The following is a 19,831-nucleotide window of genomic DNA, read 5'->3' as shown; positions in this document are numbered from 1 at the left end:
TTCACCTCACATGGTTTTGTTAGGTTCAAAACCTCCAAGAAATTCTGCGTTATAAGAAATAGGTGAGAGGGGTGAAACTCTAGAGGAAATACCCATTTGCAAATCCCTTAATGAGTCCCATTTTTCAAATATATGTGTATATAGCATAGAGGTTCTAGCTAAAATTGGTCTGATGTGTGGTGAAACCCAACACAGTGCCCCCAGTGACGTCGCTTTTAGAAGATGAGAGTCAATCGTAGACCATGCCTTGTTTTCTATTTTGCCATGCCAATCCAGTACACACTGGAGAGTCACTGCATTATAATATCTTTCTATATTTGGGACTCCAATGCCTCCGTCCCCTAAAGGTCTATGCATGGTTACTTTATTTATCCAGGGTTTAATTTTCCCTCAAACAAATGTGTTAATTTCTGACTGCAAGTGAGACAGAAATGACTTATAAAGGTGTATAGGGACCATTTGAAGAATATATAATATCTGTAGGAGTGTGATCATTTTAACGGCCTGTATTCTACTCCACCAAGTTAAGGGTTTTTCACGCCATAGTCGTAAGTCATTTTTCAGCGTATTCAGCATGGGAATATAATTATGTTGGTATAATTGGTTAGTTCTGGGTGTTAAGTCTATGCCTAGATATCTAATCTTATGTTGCTGAAGTTTGTATGGGCAAAGGTCTTTTAGGTGCTTAAATTATTCATTATTCATATTGATATTGAGAATTTCAGACTTCTGCAGATTTATTAGAAAATTTGAGAGTTTGCCAAATTTTGCGAATTCCGACATTAAAGTGAATGTCAATTTTGATGCTAAAGTGCCCCGTTTTTAAAAATTCGATTAAAAACAGGGGCCCTTTAATTAATCAAAATTTACATTTCACTCCTGTTGTGAAAAAAAAACTTACCTTTTAATCTTGACAGCAGCTCCAGCTTCCTTGCAAGTAATTTCTGACGTCAGAAATGATGGATAGGTCATCCTCCAATCACGGCTTCCCCCCGGGGGAATCAGGGTCTGATTCAATGCCGTGATTGGAGGAAGCCGGATTCCTCATTTTAGACTCAGGAAGAGGCTTTGCGACGGGTGGAGAAAGCTGGAGCGGCTGTCAAGTTTAAAAGGTAAGTTTTTTTTCTCAACAGGAGTGAAATGTAAACTTTGATGAATTAAAGTGCCCCTGTTTTTAATCGAATTTTTAAAAACCGGGCACTTTAGCATCAAAATTGACATTCACTTTAAATATGGAAGAGATATGACTGGCAACGTCATGGAAACCAAGACATCATCTGCATACAACGTGAGTTTGTGTTCGTTAGGGCCTATTCTGACACCTTGAATATTATTATTTTCTCGTATATGTGCTGCAAGAGCCTCAGTAGATAATGCAAACATGAGTGGGGACAGAGGGCACCCCTGTCCTGTACCATTATGAATTTGAAAACTATCAGATAGAATACCATTTGCTTTAACTTTCGCTGAAGGGTTATTGTATACGCTAAAGATTCTCTGAATCATTTTATTGCCAAAACCGTATCTAACTAGGCAGGCCCTAAGAAACTTCCAATCTAAACAATCAAATGCTTTCTCGGCATCTGTTGATATAAGGATTGTGGGGTCCCCTGTCCTATTCACATGTTCAATAAGGTGTAAAGTTCTTATGGTATTATCCCGTGCCTCACACCCCGGAAAAAAAAACGATTTGTCTACATGAATCAGCTTAGGCAGTATCGAATTTATTCTGTGTGCTAATATTTTCTTGAAAATGTTTAAGTCCGAATTAAGTAGGGATATGGGTCTATAATTTTCTACAATAGTGTTATGTTTCCCTGGTTTTGGAAGAACCGCTATATGTGCTTCTAAAATTTGCATAGGCCACTTAACATTATTATCTATTGCTTGACATAATGTGGTGAGGTGTGGAGTTAGTATGTGTTTAAATTGTTTATAGTAGACATTGCAAAATACATCTGGCCCAGGGCTTTTATGTAGTGGTAGACTGTTGTTTGCTGACAACACTTCCTGCTGAGTAATAGGGTCCTCTAGCTGTTTTGCTATTTCGGGTGGGATTGTAGGGAGATCTATCTCATTCAAGTATGTTGTATTTGCTCCTAAGCTATCCGACAAATTAGGAGGGGGGAGATTGTATACATTTTGATAATATGTTTTAAAGCTATCAACTAATTGAATCTTGTGAGTGTTCTCCTCTAAGATTTTGTATCTTGTGTATATATGAATTGGTCCGTTTTATGCGTAACATTCTTGCTAAGAGGGTACCTGTTTTGTTTGATCAGCATAGTATAATTTTTAAGAAAGAATGTTTTGTCTTGTGCCTTTTTGTATAGTATATGGTTGAGGTTACCTCTGGCTGTTTGTAATTGTTTAATAAGGTTATAGTCTTGAGGGTTCTTTTTGTGTAGGGATTCGATTGCTTGTAGTGTGTTTATGGCTTTAGTGTATGCTGTTATATATTGTTTCCGTAATATAGCTTTTTGCTTGATCAATTCTCCTCGAATCACCACCTTATGTGCTTCCCATATATTAGAGGGGGATGATTGGTGTGGAAGGTTAAAGCTAAAGAATTCCCATAGGGCCAATGTGATCTTATTTAAAATTAAGGGTTTTTTAAGGAGAGTTTCATCTAACCTCCAAACAAAAGGAGTGAGGGGACGCTCTAACCATTTTAAATCAACACTTTCAGCTGCATGATCGGACCAACTAATGTATTCAATATCTGAGTATGCAATTAAACCGTATGTGAGTTGATCAATAAATATGTAATCAATGCGAGAATAATTTCTGTGCGGATGAGAATAAAAAGTAAGATTTTTCTGCCTAGGATGGTTTGTTCTCCACACATCGATTAAGGATAGTTTCCTAAAGTTTGTAGAAATTTTACGTATAGAAGCCGGAGCTACCGAACTGCGTCCGGTTGAGCAATCAATTTCCAGTTCCAATGCAACTTTAAAGTTGCCTGATACTATCAGAGCTCCCTTTTGGAATGTCAATACTTTGTTAGTGAGTTTCTGAAAAAATTTAGGCTGGTTTTTATTTGGTGCATATACATTAACTAATGTAATGAGCCGGTGATGTAACCGGCCCACCAATATGATCCATCTACCCTCATTGTCTTCTACTTTGTGTTGTAATTGAAACCGGCCCACCAATATGATCCATCTACCCTCATTGTCTTCTACTTTGTGTTGTAATTGAAACAATGTTGGTCTACTAAGTAATATTCCCACTCCATTTTTTTTGTGTGAGATGCAAAATACCCTGTTGGAAATTCCCTATTGTGAAATTGGGGCATCTTATCTCTGGGAAAGTGTGTCTCCTCGACAAAAACAATACCCCCTGAAATCTTTTTAAAACAGGATAGCGCTACTGACCTTTTAGTCAGCAAATTTAGACCTTTAGTTTTCTTGGAAATTAATTTGATCTGATTGTTAACCATGGTTACTGGAGAAGGTGTGAGCTTTGATCAACAGGACTAACAGTCTTTTGTACATATTAAATTTATACATAGTCATTTTGTGTCTGTCAGTCAGACGTCTCATAACAATCGTATCCACCCATAAAGGAAGGGGGGAAGACATAAGTAGGAATGGGAAAAGGAAGTATTTCAAGATTTTTTAACCACAGCTCCCACCTCTAGTTAAATAATTGGGCTTCTATGATTTCAATATTTTTCTTCTGCATATGGTCAAGAATCATTACTTAGGTGTTCACATAGGTCTAGTGTACTAGAAATATTACATGCCAATATGTCCCAGATGAACAACTTGGCCTATCAGGCCGTTCTTGCCTTGTCGAACACCATTGTGTAGAACTGCTCTTTTGATTGACTTATTGGCTTTGCTGTTTGGCTATGCAAATATGGATGCCGAGTTTGCTTGTTCACTTGCTCCGGGACAACTCTGTCTCAGAACATTCATACGTACCAGTCATCTTGCACTTACTGATGCTGAGGTTTATGACATCTACAGCATATACGTATATGCAGTAAATTATTTGTTTATATAAAGGATTATTCAAGGCACTTTCCCTGTCCTAATCTGGAAGTTTGAGAATGCCATCCTCAACAAGTGACATCATGTTATAGGATTCCCTCACACAGAGGTACTTGGCATGTTCTCAAGAGGGATTAATAGAATATGGGGGGCATACCTAATGTGTGGGGGACAATGCATTGCACCCATATTGCTCTGCGGCCACCATGGAACCAACAAATGGCATATCACATCCACCAACACTTTCATTCTATCAATGTCCACTTTGTGTGCACTGGCAACATTCACATTATGAACATGTTTGCAGTGTATCCTGGATCCACTGAAGACTACTATTTCCTTAGGCACATGTCTGTGTGGCCACTGTTGGAGGCCACAAAGTGGCATCAAGGATGGATCAGTGTTCAGTACTAATGCACAACATGCATACATACATTTCCTATGGTCAGTACAGTATTGGAGGTCCCTTTTAAATGCACTCAGACATATGTGTGTACTAAATATTTGCCAATCAAGATTTATTTTGATATTTGAAATGTTTTTAATGTTCTCTATATCAATAAGCACACTGCCATGCAGTGTTCCTTGCCATGTCTGCGGCAGCACAGGTGCGCACTGAATTCTGCGGATGACACGGCAAAAGAGGTATTTCAACACTCTGTGTGCCAAAAGTGCACTCAATTACTGACATCACAGAAGGACGGTGGCAGGTTCAGCAGCAACAGTGGCGGGATCTTCACAGGGAAACTTCAAGCATAGGACACTGACATTGGCAAACCTGAATAGTGTTGACTTCATCTTCATGGAATCAAAGACCTTCAGAGGGCAAGTATACTCTATTTATGTGTTTTATATGCATGCTACTGTGTTAGTGACATGACAGAGGGAGACATTTGGACAGAGAAATTGAGCCCATTATTTTAGGGACTTGGTGCTTTGTATTGGAAGATTCATTTATTATTTTTTAAATGTTCATATCTTACTTTTCAATTTAGGTCAGTCTGGTGGAAATATAATCACTGAGCTAATCTGTAATGGATAATTACTGAATGAGATGTGTCAAGCCAACTTGGTTAAACTTTGAAAAACATCTTTTGGGACAAGTAAAAAGCATTTGTTTTTGTAAAATTAGTAAAATGACATAATTAAAATGTGGTGCATGACTTAGTTTTTTTTGCTTCTCCAGAATCACTAAAACGAATAAAGAAATCCCTTCCAAGAAAGCATCATTTTTGTCATGTAATATAAATGTGTTGTAATATTTTTTTATGTTTGCATGAAGCTATGTCTGTATTTTATTGATATAAATTTTTCATCCGCAATGTAATTAAATTATTCTAAAGTATTGCTTACGTAATTGCTGTCTAAACAGTAGTTTGTTTGCATACTACATAATGCCTCCGCCATGTTTAACACGTAATCATAATACTCATACACATTTATGTAGTAGTCTCCAACATGACGTTTGCTCAGTGTACTAGTTTCAGTAGCAGTGTTCTGAGTTACCCATGTTTTAGGGTGTGCATATGGTAACATGCATTGCGCCCAGGACAGCACATGTATATTGAGGCTGGAGATCACTATTCCTGTTCCCCTCTGCAAACCCTGCAGCATGTATAAGTCATAAGTGTCTATAAAAACATGGCCAAGGTGTCAACCCTAAGCTCACTCCAGTGATAATTGTAAACTGTGCTAAAGATGTAAATTTAATTAAAGTGACTGTTGTCCTTTCTTGTGCTGAACCTATAACTACATTTTGTATATGCACATGGTAGCTGTGGTAATATGCAGTTGTTCTAAGTGTTTTTCAAACACATTAATGGTTGTCACCATTATAATTAATTAGTCTATTTTAATTGAAAAACCATGTTCATATCCCCTCATTTAATGATGTCACAGCCTTTGAGAGCGTAAGTAGTGTAGCGTGAACACGATATTGTAGAAAATTCCCCTTTGCGATAATATACGCTAACCCATAAATGGAGTGAGCAAGCAATGTTTCTACTTTCAACTTGTAATCCCATTCCAAAACACCATGCGCAAGGTTCGCAATAGCAAAATCTTGCCAGTGTAATTTACGGCTTTGCGTAAACTATATTTTACTCTCCAACTGTAATCTAGCCCTTAGATGGCTCTTGCTTTGCTTTTGAAAAAGTTGTCATCCATTTGAGCACTAAATGAACCCTTTTGATTACATTGTAAAATGTATGTAATTAGTCTATCCCAAGTAAAAAAAACTATAAACCAATTATTTAGGTGTATTAGTCTTCTAGGGAGGAAGTTGCCCAATCTAAATGGAGGGATTGTGCAGAGAAGGAACAGCTACTCAGGTCCCAGTTGCTTTCAATGATTTGAAGACTATAAATAAAAAACCCACATGTTTAAGAGGAATTTTAATAATTGACACTAACCTACACCTATCATAATAACACCCTAGGCAGTGGCCCCTCATAATCAACCTTAGTTAGGAAACTGACATAGTCAAGTAGAGAATGCTGCTCAAACTAAAAAAAACTGAACAGTGCAAATTAAAGGAATATGAAACCCCTTTTTTCAGGATTTAGAAAAAACAGCATATCAATATAGAAGCAAAACTGTTAAAAACAGAATCACAGTATCAAATAATAGGTTTTCAGGAGTACTCCCATTATGTTAGGCCGCTGCCTCCCCTGGTGTCTAACAAAACCACTCAAGAAAGTAGTAGAATTGGGTGGTGCTGATCCAACAGCTCTTTAACAATAAAATTATCTCAACACGTTTCAGCAACTTTGTCACCTTTTTCAAGAGTGAATAAAACAATGTAACACAAGAGCTATGCTCTTTTATTGTTAAAGAACTTGACATGCTTTTAACTTTGTGGAATACATCTTCAAAAAAGAGCTGTTCTGCTTTTATGGGTCTCTTGCTGTACGTTCACCGTGAAGTTAATTCTTCTAATCCTGAAATTTGCTACCTGTGAGTATTTTCCCGATAGTGTCTGCTGTGTGTTTGATGTGCTACACTATTTGTGTTACTTTTTATACAGTTACACATCTCTATGCCAATGGAGTTTGAATCCCTTTTGGATCAACGTCATCCAATTCTACTCCCATGATTCAGATAGAACATGACATTTTGAACAATTTTCCAATTTACTTCTATTATCAAATTTGCTTAATTCTCTTGGTATCCATTTTTGAAGGAACAGCAATGCACTACTTGAAGCTTGCTTAACATATCAGCCAAGCCAATAACAAGAGGCATATGTGCACAGCCACCAATCAGGAGGAACCTCCCAGTAGTGCTTTGCTGCTCCTGTGTTTACTTAGGTATGGTTTTCAACAAAGGATACTAAGAGAATGACGCAAACTAGAAGAAAGAAGTCAATTGGAAAGTTGTTTAAAATCGCAAGCACAATCTGAATCATGAAAGTTTAATTTTGATTTTACTGTCTATTTAAGATGAGAATAAAATAGAAACAAAGTGAACAATGATATAAGTGTGTCACTGAAAATAAATGTATGATAAAGTTATATAAAAATGTAGACTGGATGAAACATTTAGGGCAAAATAGAACATGAAAAATCTTTGGAGAAAATACCTTGTATAGTTTTTGCCAGACTGCAGTAGATAATATAACTAAGCCTATAACTATTTCTGTGATGTCCATTCCTATTACATTTCACCTTATCTGAATCTTGCTTATTTCTGTGCTTGAAATGTTGTGCTCCCTTATATTATGGGTCACTGATCTAAATTGTTTTTTTGCCCCACAGGTTGATGTCTCATTTTTATTACTATGATGTGTTTGTTTTTTATTTAATATTTTATGCACCACCGACAGTCTACGCATCACTGTGCACAGAGCTTCTATGGAATTGTTTATCTGAAGAACGATACTGCTTTAAGGAATAACAGTATACTTCTTCTCGGTCTTTATCAATAAAACATTCTATATGCATTGTATGAGTTTATATAATTTTATTGCATGAGAAAGACATTTATTTTTAGTCCATGCTATCATACAAACTTTTATTTCGCTATTTTCAAGCACACAGGAAAAAAAAAAAAACTCAATATTAATTAATACTTGTTATGGCATTGCTGTTTTCTTAACTGTTACTAAAAAAGTCTGCTATAGCTGCACACAACTTTAATCAATACTTTTTGCTCATTTTATTTAACCATTTTAAGGGATAGTGTACTGTAATAAAATGTTTTCCCTTAATATGTTCACAATGACTTCTTATAGAAGCTGCAGAGTATAAAATGTATGTGGAATTGCTATTTTAGGTTTATTTTTTATATAAAGTAACCAATTTTGCTGATTGAAGCCTAAATCCATTGTTCTCATGAACATTCCCATTTAAATGGACTGAGCATGCAGAAATAGCAGACCTCCTAATCTATCTCTCTATACATTGAGGCCTCCTTATCTTATCTCTCTGGCTTTACACTATGGCAAAAAGTGAGGCCATATTCTAAAAGCTTCCCTAGGTCAGACATAGTTTTCAATGCCAACACTCACAGGGGCTGCCCTCATGGAATTGTATAAAAAAAAGAGGCTGTCCCTGCGAGTGACAAGATGTCTCCAATACAAAATCATAGTGCTCACTACAAAGGGAAACTAACAGGTTGCGCTCTTTTTAAAATTAAATCCTGAAGCCAATACAAATCAACTCTGCTTCCAGTGTATAATATCTTACAATAAATTTGTATACAGTGCTTTGCGTATTTTAACACAATCTAGACATTTTTTAATTTGCGAGAAAAATAAAGTGAGAACTGCATGAGGAAATGTTTATAGAATACACCAGATATGGAGGGGAAATTTCAGCTATACTCATGAAACGCCCCTGTTCAGAGGTGGAGAAATTCATTTTACAATAAGGAAAATAATGCACTATAAATTTCGCATTATAAAAACGAATTTCACAGCGGTTTTTGCATGTGCAGTCAGGGCGATTTTTACTGGCAAGCAAACGGGGCAATAGCCTGGGCGCCAGACAGTGGCAGACTGGTGGGGGCAGGATTGCATGTCACACCTCAGCAGAACAGTTAGGAGTCAGGAAAGGGAAATCCAAGAGAGTAGTTGAGACAGGCAGGTGGTCAATACACAGTCTGGCAACAAGGTACAGAATCAGCAGGCAAAAGAGTAGTCACGTTAGGGCAAAAAGGGTGAGAGGAATAATGCAGCAAAGCACACCCTAGAAGCAAGTCCAACACAGGCATGGAGGACAGGAAGTGCTAAGTGTTTATAGAAGTAGCTGATTGTAGACCTACCGTAGCTGGCAGGCAGGTGGAGCCAAAGAGTAAAAAACTAAACAAAAGAACAGGTTAGAAAATAGAGCTGAATCCAAAGCTAACCTGTGGCTCAGAAGTAATTCGCTGCAATACAAACCAGCAGTCCTAGGTTCATTAACCACATAAAGGGACATTCCAGCCAAAATTTGAATGCATATAGGATGGGTGCATTGAATAATTTTTTCAATATATGTATAGCTGTTTCAAAAGTGTACTTAACCCCTTAATGACCACAGCACTTTTCCATTTTCTGTCCGTTTGGGACCAAGGCTATTTTTACATTTTTGCGGTGTTTGTGTTTAGCTGTAATTTTCCTCTTACTCATTTACTGTACCCACACATATTATATACCGTTTTTCTCGCCATTAAATGGGCTTTCTAAAGATACCATTATTTTCATCATATCTTATAATTTACTATAAAAAACATTATAAAATATGAGGAAAAATTGAAAAAACCCCCACTTTTTCTAACTTTGACCCCCAAAATCTGTTACATATCTACAACCACCAAAAAACACCCATGCTAAATAGTTTCTAAATTGTGTCCTGAGTTTAGAAATACCCAATGTTTACATGTTCTTTGCTTTTTTGCAAGTTATAGGGCAATAAATACAAGTAGCACTTTGCTATTTCTAAACCATTTTTTTTTTTTTCAAAATTAGTGCTAGTTACATCAGAACACTGATATCTTTCAGGAATCTCTGAATATCCATTGACATGTATAGATTTTTTTTTTTAGTAGACAACCCAAAGTATTGATCTAGGCCTATTTTGGTATATTTCATGCCACCATTTCACCGCCAAATGCGATCAAATAAAAAAAATCGTTCACTTTTTCACAAATTTTTTCACAAACTTTAGGTTTCTCACTGAAATTATTTACAAACAGCTTGTGCAATTATGGCACAAATGGTTGTAAATTCTTCTCTGGGATCCCCTTTGTTCAGAAATAGCAGACATATATGGCTTTGGTGTTGCTTTTTGGTAATTAGAATGCCACTAAATGCCACTGCGCACCACACGTGTATTATGCCCAGCAGTGAAGGGGTTAATTAGGGAGCATGTAGGGAGCTTTTTGGGGTAATTTTAGCTTTAGTGTAGTGTAGTAGACAACCCCAAGTATTGATCTAGGCCCATTTTGGTATATTTCATGCCACCATTTCACCGCCAAATACAATCAAATTAAAAAAAACGTGAAATTTTTCACAATTTTAGGTTTCTCACTGAAATCATTTACAAACAGCTTGTGCAATTATGGCACAAATGGTTGTAAATTCTTCTCTGGGATCCCCTTTGTTCAGAAATAGCATACATATATGGCTTTGGTGTTGCTTTTTGGTAATTAGAATGCCACTAAATGCCACTGCGCACCACACGTGTATTATGCCCAGCAGTGAAGGGGTTAATTAGGGAGCATGTAGGGAGCTTTTTGGGGTAATTTTAGCTTTAGTGTAGTGTAGTAGACAACTCCAAGTATTGATTTAGGCCCATTTTGGTATATTTCATGCCACCATTTCACCGCCAAATGCGATCAAATTAAAAAAAACTTGAAATTTTTCACAATTTTAGATTTCTCACTGAAATCATTTACAAACAGCTTGTGCAGTTATGGCACAAATGGTTGTAAATGCTTCTCTGGGATCCCCTTTGTTCAGAAATAGCAGACATATATGGCTTTGGTGTTGCTTTTTGGTATTTTGAAGGCCGCTAAATGCCGCTGCGCATCACACGTGTATTATGGCTAGCAGTGAAGGGGTTAATTAGGTAGCTTGTAGGGAGCTTGCAGGGTTAATATTAGATTTAGTGTAGAGCTCAGCCTCCCACCTGAAACATCAGACCCCCTGATCCCTCCCAAACAGCTCTCTTCCCTCCCCCACCCCACAATTGTCCCAGCCATCTTAAGTACTGGCAGAAAGTCTGCCAGTACTAAAATAAAAGCTATATTTGTTTTTTTTTGGTGTTTTTTTAAAAGCATATTTACATATGCTGCTGTGTACTATCCCCCCTTAGCCCCCAACCTCACTGATCCCCCCCAAACAGCTCTATAACCCTCCCACTCTAACTTAATGGGCGCCATCTTGGGTACTGGCAGCTGTCTGCCAGTACCCAGTTTAGAAGAAAAAATTTTTTTGTTTGACATTTTTTAAACTTTTCTGTAGTGTAGCTTCCCCCCACACAAAACCAACCCCCCACCCCTCTCACGATCTCTTTTTGTGCTTTTTTTTTGTGCTTAGGCTACTTTTAACTTTTTAACCATTTTCTGTAGTGTAGCGGTTCCCACCCGCTCCCGCCCCGTGTACGCGCCCGCCCGCCACCCTCCGTGCGCACCCCCCGACGGTCCCGCCCCCCTTGACGTCACACGGCACACCGATGGCCGCCCACCCGCCTCCCAAGTCGGCTCCCACCCACCAACGATACCGGCCATCGATGTCCGGTGCAGAGAGGGCCACAGAGTGGCTCTCTCTGCATCGGATGGCCATGTAAGGTTATTGCAGGATGCCTCCATATCGAGGCATCACTGCAATAACGGGAAAGCAGCTGGAAGCGAGCAGGATCGCTTCCAGCTGCTTTCCACACCGAGGACGTGCAGGGTACGTCTTCAGGCGTTAACTGCCTTTTTTTTGAGGACGTACCCTGCATGTCCTCGGTCATTAAGGGGTTAAAGGGACATTCCGGTCAAAATTTAAATGCACATAGATTAATTACATATTTGAATTAGAGACATATTTGCAATATACATGTACTGGCAAAAATGCTTCTAGTAAAAGTTATCACTGTTTTAGAGTTAACATTTTTCTCTGCACGTACATGTGAAGCATAGCTAGATATTGTCAGTGCACCAGCATTTAAAATATTGCAACTGCTCAGATCATCAGTGAGGCTTGTATCGTGTCAGCAATTAAGAAATTGAGTCATTACCAGATGGTACATGCACGTTAGGCTCTCTGAGCAAGTCCTGTGTTTAAAATGCTGGTGCACGGTGCATACTTAAATACTCTTTTGAAACAGCTATAACTTTTATTAGAAGCATTTTTGCTAATGCGTGTATATTACAAAAATGCTTCTGTTCAATATTGAAATGCACCTATGTGGTTTACAATTTTGGCTGGAACATCCCTTTAAGTATGCTCCGTGCATCTGCATTTTCAACCCAGCACTTGCTAAGACAGCCTCAGGTGCTTGTATCATCTGGTAATGACTCGATTCACATCACGGCTGACATGCTACAAACCCCACTGGTGCTCTCAGCAGGTGCAGCATTTAAAATGCTGGTGCATTGAGAATATCTAGCTATGCTTCACATGCACGTGCAGAGAAAACATTTTACACTAAAACAGTGATCATTTTTACTAGAAGCATTTTTGCTAATATATATATATACAGTATATATATTGAAAATATGTTTGTATCCAAAGATGTAATTCATCTACGTGCATTTCAATTTGACCAAAATGTCCCTTTAGAGGGAAATGAAACTCACTTTTTCTGTCATGATTCAGGAAGAGCATGTGATTTTATACAACTTTCTATTATCTCATTTGTTTGTTCTCTTGGAATCCTTTGTTACCATGTTATTGGCTCACCCAATACATTTAGCTAGCTCCCAGTAGTGCATCGCTGCTTCTTCAATAAAGAACACCAACGAAATTAAGCAAATTAAATAATAGAATTAAATCGGAAAGTTGTTTAAAATGATATTCTCTATCTGAATCATGAAAGAAAACATTTGGGTTTCCTGTCCCTTTAAACCACAACACAAATTTGTACTGTGGGTGGAGTTAGGGCAGATAAGATATAGGCCATGGGTGGAGCCTGTGCAGTACCTGGTTTCATTTTGGAAGCCAGACTATTTACCCTGAAGTAAAAGTTGCATCACATGTTTTCCTGGGCACTTATGAGTTAAACATGCTGCAGGGTAAGCAGGGAATATGTATTGTGCTGTTCCTCAGCACTATTCATATGATGTCCAGAGGCACAATACATACAGTTCCTGCATTATTCATATTGAATAATGTTTTACTTTTGCTTTGCCTATGTATCTCTTGCTTCTGTGATGGTCTGTAAAACCAATGCAAAACCCTCTCTGCAATACACTGGTTTCTTTCAGTTATTTCTGTTTAAGAAGATTCCACTGTTACATTGTTTAAAGGGCCATAATACCCAAATGTTTAAACACTTGAAAGTGATGCAGCATAGCTGTAAAAAGCTGACTAGAAAATATCACCTGAACATCTCTATGTAAAAAAGAAAGATATTTTACCTCAAAAGTTCCTCAGTAGCCACATCCCATTGTAAAGGATTTTGTCAGAGTATATGAATATTATGATGAATATATAATAATAATATATATATAATATATATATATATATTATACACTGTATATGTTAGATGAGACCTCAGGATTAATTGAACTTGAGTTTGTAGAACACAGCTTCTAATCCACTGTGGGTCCCAACCCCCTACCAGATGGGTTAGCTGGGTGAATACACGTTTATCAGGATTGAAAATCAGCATAGCTTTTGAAGCACAACCTCCTGTGGTGTAAAACACACAAACATTTTTTTTTCCCTAAAGGAACTAACTCAGTGACCCTATTCATTTGACTATATATGCAGAGTTTTATAACTCCAAGACATTTGGTGATGAGAGAAAAGAATGTGCTCGGAAGCCCTCTGGAATTTGTCACCTAAATCTTTGTGGATTCAAAGTAAGACATATGCTGCAGACACACAGCTGGGGGGAAGGTGACTCAAATCGAATTAAAAACATTTTGCAAAGGGAACAATGCCAGTTTTCCATGTATGTTTAAAATAATTCAAATAGCCCATATATGTATATATATATATATATATATATATATATATATATATATATATATATATATATATATATATATATATATATATATATATATATATATTGAAATAGTACGTTTTATATTAAATAAATAATTGCTGCATGGGACATTTATATAGGAAATAAATTCAGAATTATTATAGATTCGATAACAGTTTTGATGATGCCATATTTGAATTACATGTATATATAAAATACATTTTCTATTTTTCAGATGGATCAAAGAGGAATGCATGCAGGCAGAACTATTGGAAATGTGAAATAGGCTGAAATTGTGTAAATGCATATGTGACAGATGTTTAGGTGCCATTGATTTCAGAATAATTAGCAGCATAATTCTTTTAATAAAAAAAAAACATGATGTTTCATATCAAAACGATCAGGGAATTGATCTGATGCTGCTCCATCTATGATTAATATTGGGAAAGATTAATACAAGAAATTATGGTAGTTATTACATAGTTTAAAGAAATATTTCACTGTCTAAAAATGTTTAGAAATGTTAAGGATGAATTTGTTTTGTGCTGTCTGCTACCACCTAAGGGCCAATACCGGTATAGCAGTTAAAGGATTTAGCTGTTAAAAAAAAAAAGGTGCGTTTCAGTGGTGACCGAGGGCCAATCCAAATAGACATCCCACCTAACCAATGGGATGGTCAGATCTCGTAGGGCCACTCCCATGGTTTCATAAATGAGTGAAAAAGTTATTTAAGTAAATGCAGGAAGAGAAGTGAGGACACACAGATTTTGCTGATCTACCTTTTTCTCAGTGATTGCAAAAATTTACTTATATATTTTCTGAGATGAAAAAAGGAAGCCTTGGTAACTGAACTATCAATTTTGGTAACGTATATATATATATATATATATATATATATATATATATATATATATATATATATATATATATATATATATATATATATATATATAAAAAGAAAGAGGGCAGTCTGCATTTTACTAGTATTCAGCCTGTGTATGGTTAAACAAATCCTTGCTGCTAAATTATTTTATCTGTACAACTATAGAGTGATAACTCAGAATTGGGTTTTTACATAAATAATATATACAATTTCTGATGTTTTAATAGAAGTGTATATTGTACTATTGTTTAAATTAGCACTGTAAATCATATTGCTGAATGTTTGTAGCTGCTATTTTTAGGTCTCATTGTAATATTTTAAATGCAGCTCTGAATGAAAGGTTGGTTTTAAAGTAAATTTGCATGAGCTTTGCATAGCATATTTTAAATAGTTTTTTTTAACGCATATAATATTGACTCATATTCTAATTATTACAAATATTTATGTATCAACATGTTCATAGTTATTTACTAATAATAAAGAATTCAGATATTTATATTAATTTTGTTGTCTTAGTAGAAGTATATTGATTGTTGGTTCAGTCTAAAGAAAGATTGTTAAATATATTCCCTGCCATATACTCACACATTGTTTAGAGAATACTGCTAAGATTTCTATAAATATACTGACATATTGTATGGAGGCATTGCGCGAGATATTATAAATAATTATCATATTGATATAGTATATTTGTGGTAAATAGAAATTATTATAGAAGAGAGAAGAAATTTCATATTTCGAATTGATATTTTGAAAATATAAAAGGTGTTTTTTTTTTAAAATTGAAATATTGATTTTCGTGTTCAAGATTAATATTAATATTTTGAAATATTATTAAAAAAATTTTTTTGAAAAATTAATAAAAATATTGATTTTTCATATCAAAAAAATTAATCAAAAATATTAATTTTTCATATTTCAAAATTCATAAAAATATTAATCAAAAATATTATTTTTTCATATTTCAAATTTCATAAAAATATTAATTTTTCATATTTCAAAATTAATCAAAAATATTAATTTTTCATATTTCAAAATTCATAAAAATATTGATTTTTCATATTTCAAGATTAATACAAATATTAATTTTGTCATATTTCAAAATTGATATTGATATTTTGAATATATAATTTTTGTTTCTCCCTCTTATTGGTCAAAATTGTATTAGCGTTTTATCTTATTAAGTACAACACTAAAATAACGATGTCTTCAGCAAAAAGTAATGCTACCATTTCTGTGCAAGATGAAATTGTGTCCTCCCCAAGGTCCTCCGTCCATGAAGTGATTCAGAAAAAAACGCTCAAATTAGACGCCATGAATCACATCATGACTAGACTTGATATTGGGGACGATGTCTCCAGGTATATTAATGAGTGTAAAGATAAGGCCAAAGATTTAGTTAAAGATATGTGGTTTAAAGATGGGGAATTATACCAAATGTTACTGCAACTTAATAGATGCACGGAACTTAGGGGGCGTGATGAATTAATTTTTTAAACTTAGCCGATCCTAATGTATTTGAGCTGTGAGATGTCTAACCAAATGGTAGGACAGAACAGGCAATTAGGGCGGCTAAGGGATGAAAATAATTCATTACGAGAATTTCAAGATGCATTTATTCAGGCAAAGACAGAGGTTTTCCATGCTAGCCAAAAGGCTTCTGACTTAGATAAATATAATCAGGAATTAATGGCTGATTTTAAAGCTTTTGAAGAAGAATATAAAAAGTGCCAAGATGAAAATAAAACTTTAAAAGCTAGATATCATGAGGCTGAAAAAGCATACGAACAGGCAATAAATAAATTACAGAGACAAATTAGCAGCTATAAGGACTGGGACAGAAATGAGAGTCAAGATCCCAGGCGGGAGGATAGACAAAGATACCCAAACTATAGCCCTTATTCAGGCCCAGAGGTAACTTTTTCCCCTAGGCAACTACATAACTCTGGGGGACCAGAAAATTATTACGCTTTAGATGAAAGGCACTCTAGCTCAAACAATGAGTCCCCAGTAAGATCCAGTGATGTACCAGATAAAGTGTATGACACCCCCACAATAATTAAATTCCTAAAGAATACAGTACGCCCATTTTCTAAAGGGGGGGCCACTTCCATAATTGACCACTTAGAGGCCTTTGAAAACGCATTATCTATAATGAGTGTTACAAGTGAGCAGTTAACATTTGAATTTCTACCCTGGGTACTTGAAAGTAAGCATCACAAATTCTTTGCTTCACTAAAGGATATGAATATTCGTTCCTGGAGTGAAACAAAACAACAATGCAGAAAAGAATTCGGACAACATCGCACTAAAACGGCAGAGAGAATAGCTGTATATGGTTTAAAATGTAGTGCGAATCAAAGTCCAATCGAATTCCTTTCTATATTGAAGAATGCGTATAGCATGGCTAAAGATGATCCAGTATTTGAAGGTTCAGAGTTTGTGAATATATTTTTTGAAGCGCTACCCACACCCATCAAAATCAACTTAGCTAGAGATTTTGAGGAGAACTGTTCTTTGGAATGGCTGATCAAAGAGAGTACGAAGTTATACTCTATTCAACAGTCCAGTGAACAGGAGGATAAAAGGGAGAAAAAGCCCAATCCTAAAATAGTGGCCGAAACTAGGGTGTCACCTGAACCCCTAAATTTGGAGTCTAAAAAGAAAACCTCTGCGGAAGTGGCCAGAGAAAACGGGCCATCTCCACAGAGGTTTAACTCTACCCCTCCCCCCACATGGGATGAGGCGCAGAGAGACTATAGCCAAAGCGGGGGACATACTCAGGCGAATAATTACGCCCAAAGAGAATACCCACAGAATAATGGGTACCCCGCAAAGGAAGATACAATAGACGGCGAAGGTATTCTCAGGATAACCAGACACCCCAAGTAAATAATGCTCCCCAAAATAATAATGCAGAACAAATTGAACCCCAGGGGCAGAAATAGCAGCTCTAATTCTGAGGGGAACCAATGGTCCAAGAATCATTATTATGGGGCATCAAGAGATAGGCCCAGGAGTAGGGGTAATTTGTACAATCAAGTAGATCAGCTTAGTACCCAGCTAATTCGGTTGAGCGAACAAGTCGCTAATATGAGTCAAAAACTTACGGCTCAGCAACCGAACAATACTTTTTTAGCAGTGGACCACAGGCACAATCATAAACACTGCGGTATCACCTAAGAGGGAGGGGAGATATATACAAAATGTAATAATAAATATCAATGATACTAATCATGTTCTCTCACCACAGACCGGAAACGGACGATTTAGCCGTGATGACAAGCAACTTCATACGGGAAAAATTAACAAATCCCTTCCTTTGCAGCACTCTCTTAACCTTATTTCCACAGATGCAGTACAAAAGAATCCAGCCGACCCTGTCATAGAGGAGACCGGTAGGTATGAAGTTTCCTCTGCATCGAATGACGTGGCGAATTCAGGTAACACGTGGCGAAGCCCACAGATGTATGATAATGCCAACTTTATGTGTGAAATGGTAGAAAATGCAGGAAGGTATTATGTATTAGTTGAGCTGCAAGATTCAGTCTCCAACCCTATCATGGGATTAATTGACACCGTATCTCAGGCAACTATTTTATCCCACAGGTACTACACACAGCTAAATGAGCTAACACCCCACAAACCTAAAATATAAGAATTTGACGGATCTCTAATAGGAGTTGGGGGTGATTCTCTAAAAGTCTTCGGTACAGCCTGGTTAAAATTAAAATTGGGGAACAGGGTCATAAAACACCCTGTTATTATAGTGGATCTGCCAACTGATCGTTTAATTATTGGTGGTGATCTCCTGAAGCGATTAAGCACCATAATTGATTGCATAAATAATGTAATTTGGTCACCAGTTAAAAGGCCTATAGATTATGAAAAATCTGTTATATCTCGCACCCGACATAGCTGGCACGTGGTGGAAGAGAAACCAGATGCTGTGGAGATTCATTTCAGGAATAACTCTGTACCTGAAATCACTATTCTACAAATAGATGATCAGACTCCTTTAAGTGGTTCTGATGGTAATACTTTTAAAATTTTACCTGGAAAGATAGCAAATATTTCCCTAGATGGCGATGTATTAACCATATCACTCCACAAGGGGGATCATAAAATCCCTAAGGGGGGAGGCCACGCTCAATACCTCACAGAGATTGAGAGAGTTAAAGAGGATCTATTTATCCCTATACAAGTGCATGACCTTGGTAAAACCAAGTATGCTAAATTATACTTAAAACAGGAAGCTAGCTATATAAGCGAAGGTTTATTAGCGCAAATAGCTGAACCTAAAGTGATTAAATATTTTTCTCCCCAAGACCACTGTGTCCACAACCTGGATGACAGGTTTGAAAGCTATAACATCACAGCTAAGTGCTTATTATCTATCTCTATAGGAAATAAGTCAGTGAAGCACCTGTTTTTAGTTTTAAATACTCCCCATAATCAAATATACATTGGCAATGATATCTTACATAGATATGCCATACAAATAGATTTGATTAACTCTTGCCTCTGGAGCAGGTTAAAGGGGGACCCTCAAGTATTTCAGGATGAAAATGCCGCCCTGAAATCAAACCAGCAATTGCCATATGCTGTGAATATGCAGGTGTCTAGCGATGTTATAATTCCTGCCGGGGCTGATAAATTTCTTTTACCCTTACAGGTGAAGAGAGGTCAGAAATTAAAAACTTCTGAAACACTAATTTGCCTCTCCCATAGAATACAAAATCTGGGTGTCACAGTAACCTACACTCCTATGGTGAATATTGGAACTGTTCCAATACATATTATTGTGCATAACATGACCCCACAGGATA

Source organism: Bombina bombina, chromosome 2, assembly GCF_027579735.1.
Source record: "Bombina bombina isolate aBomBom1 chromosome 2, aBomBom1.pri, whole genome shotgun sequence".
Lineage (NCBI taxonomy): Eukaryota > Metazoa > Chordata > Amphibia > Anura > Bombinatoridae > Bombina > Bombina bombina.
Note: the sequence above shows the minus strand (reverse complement) of the source record.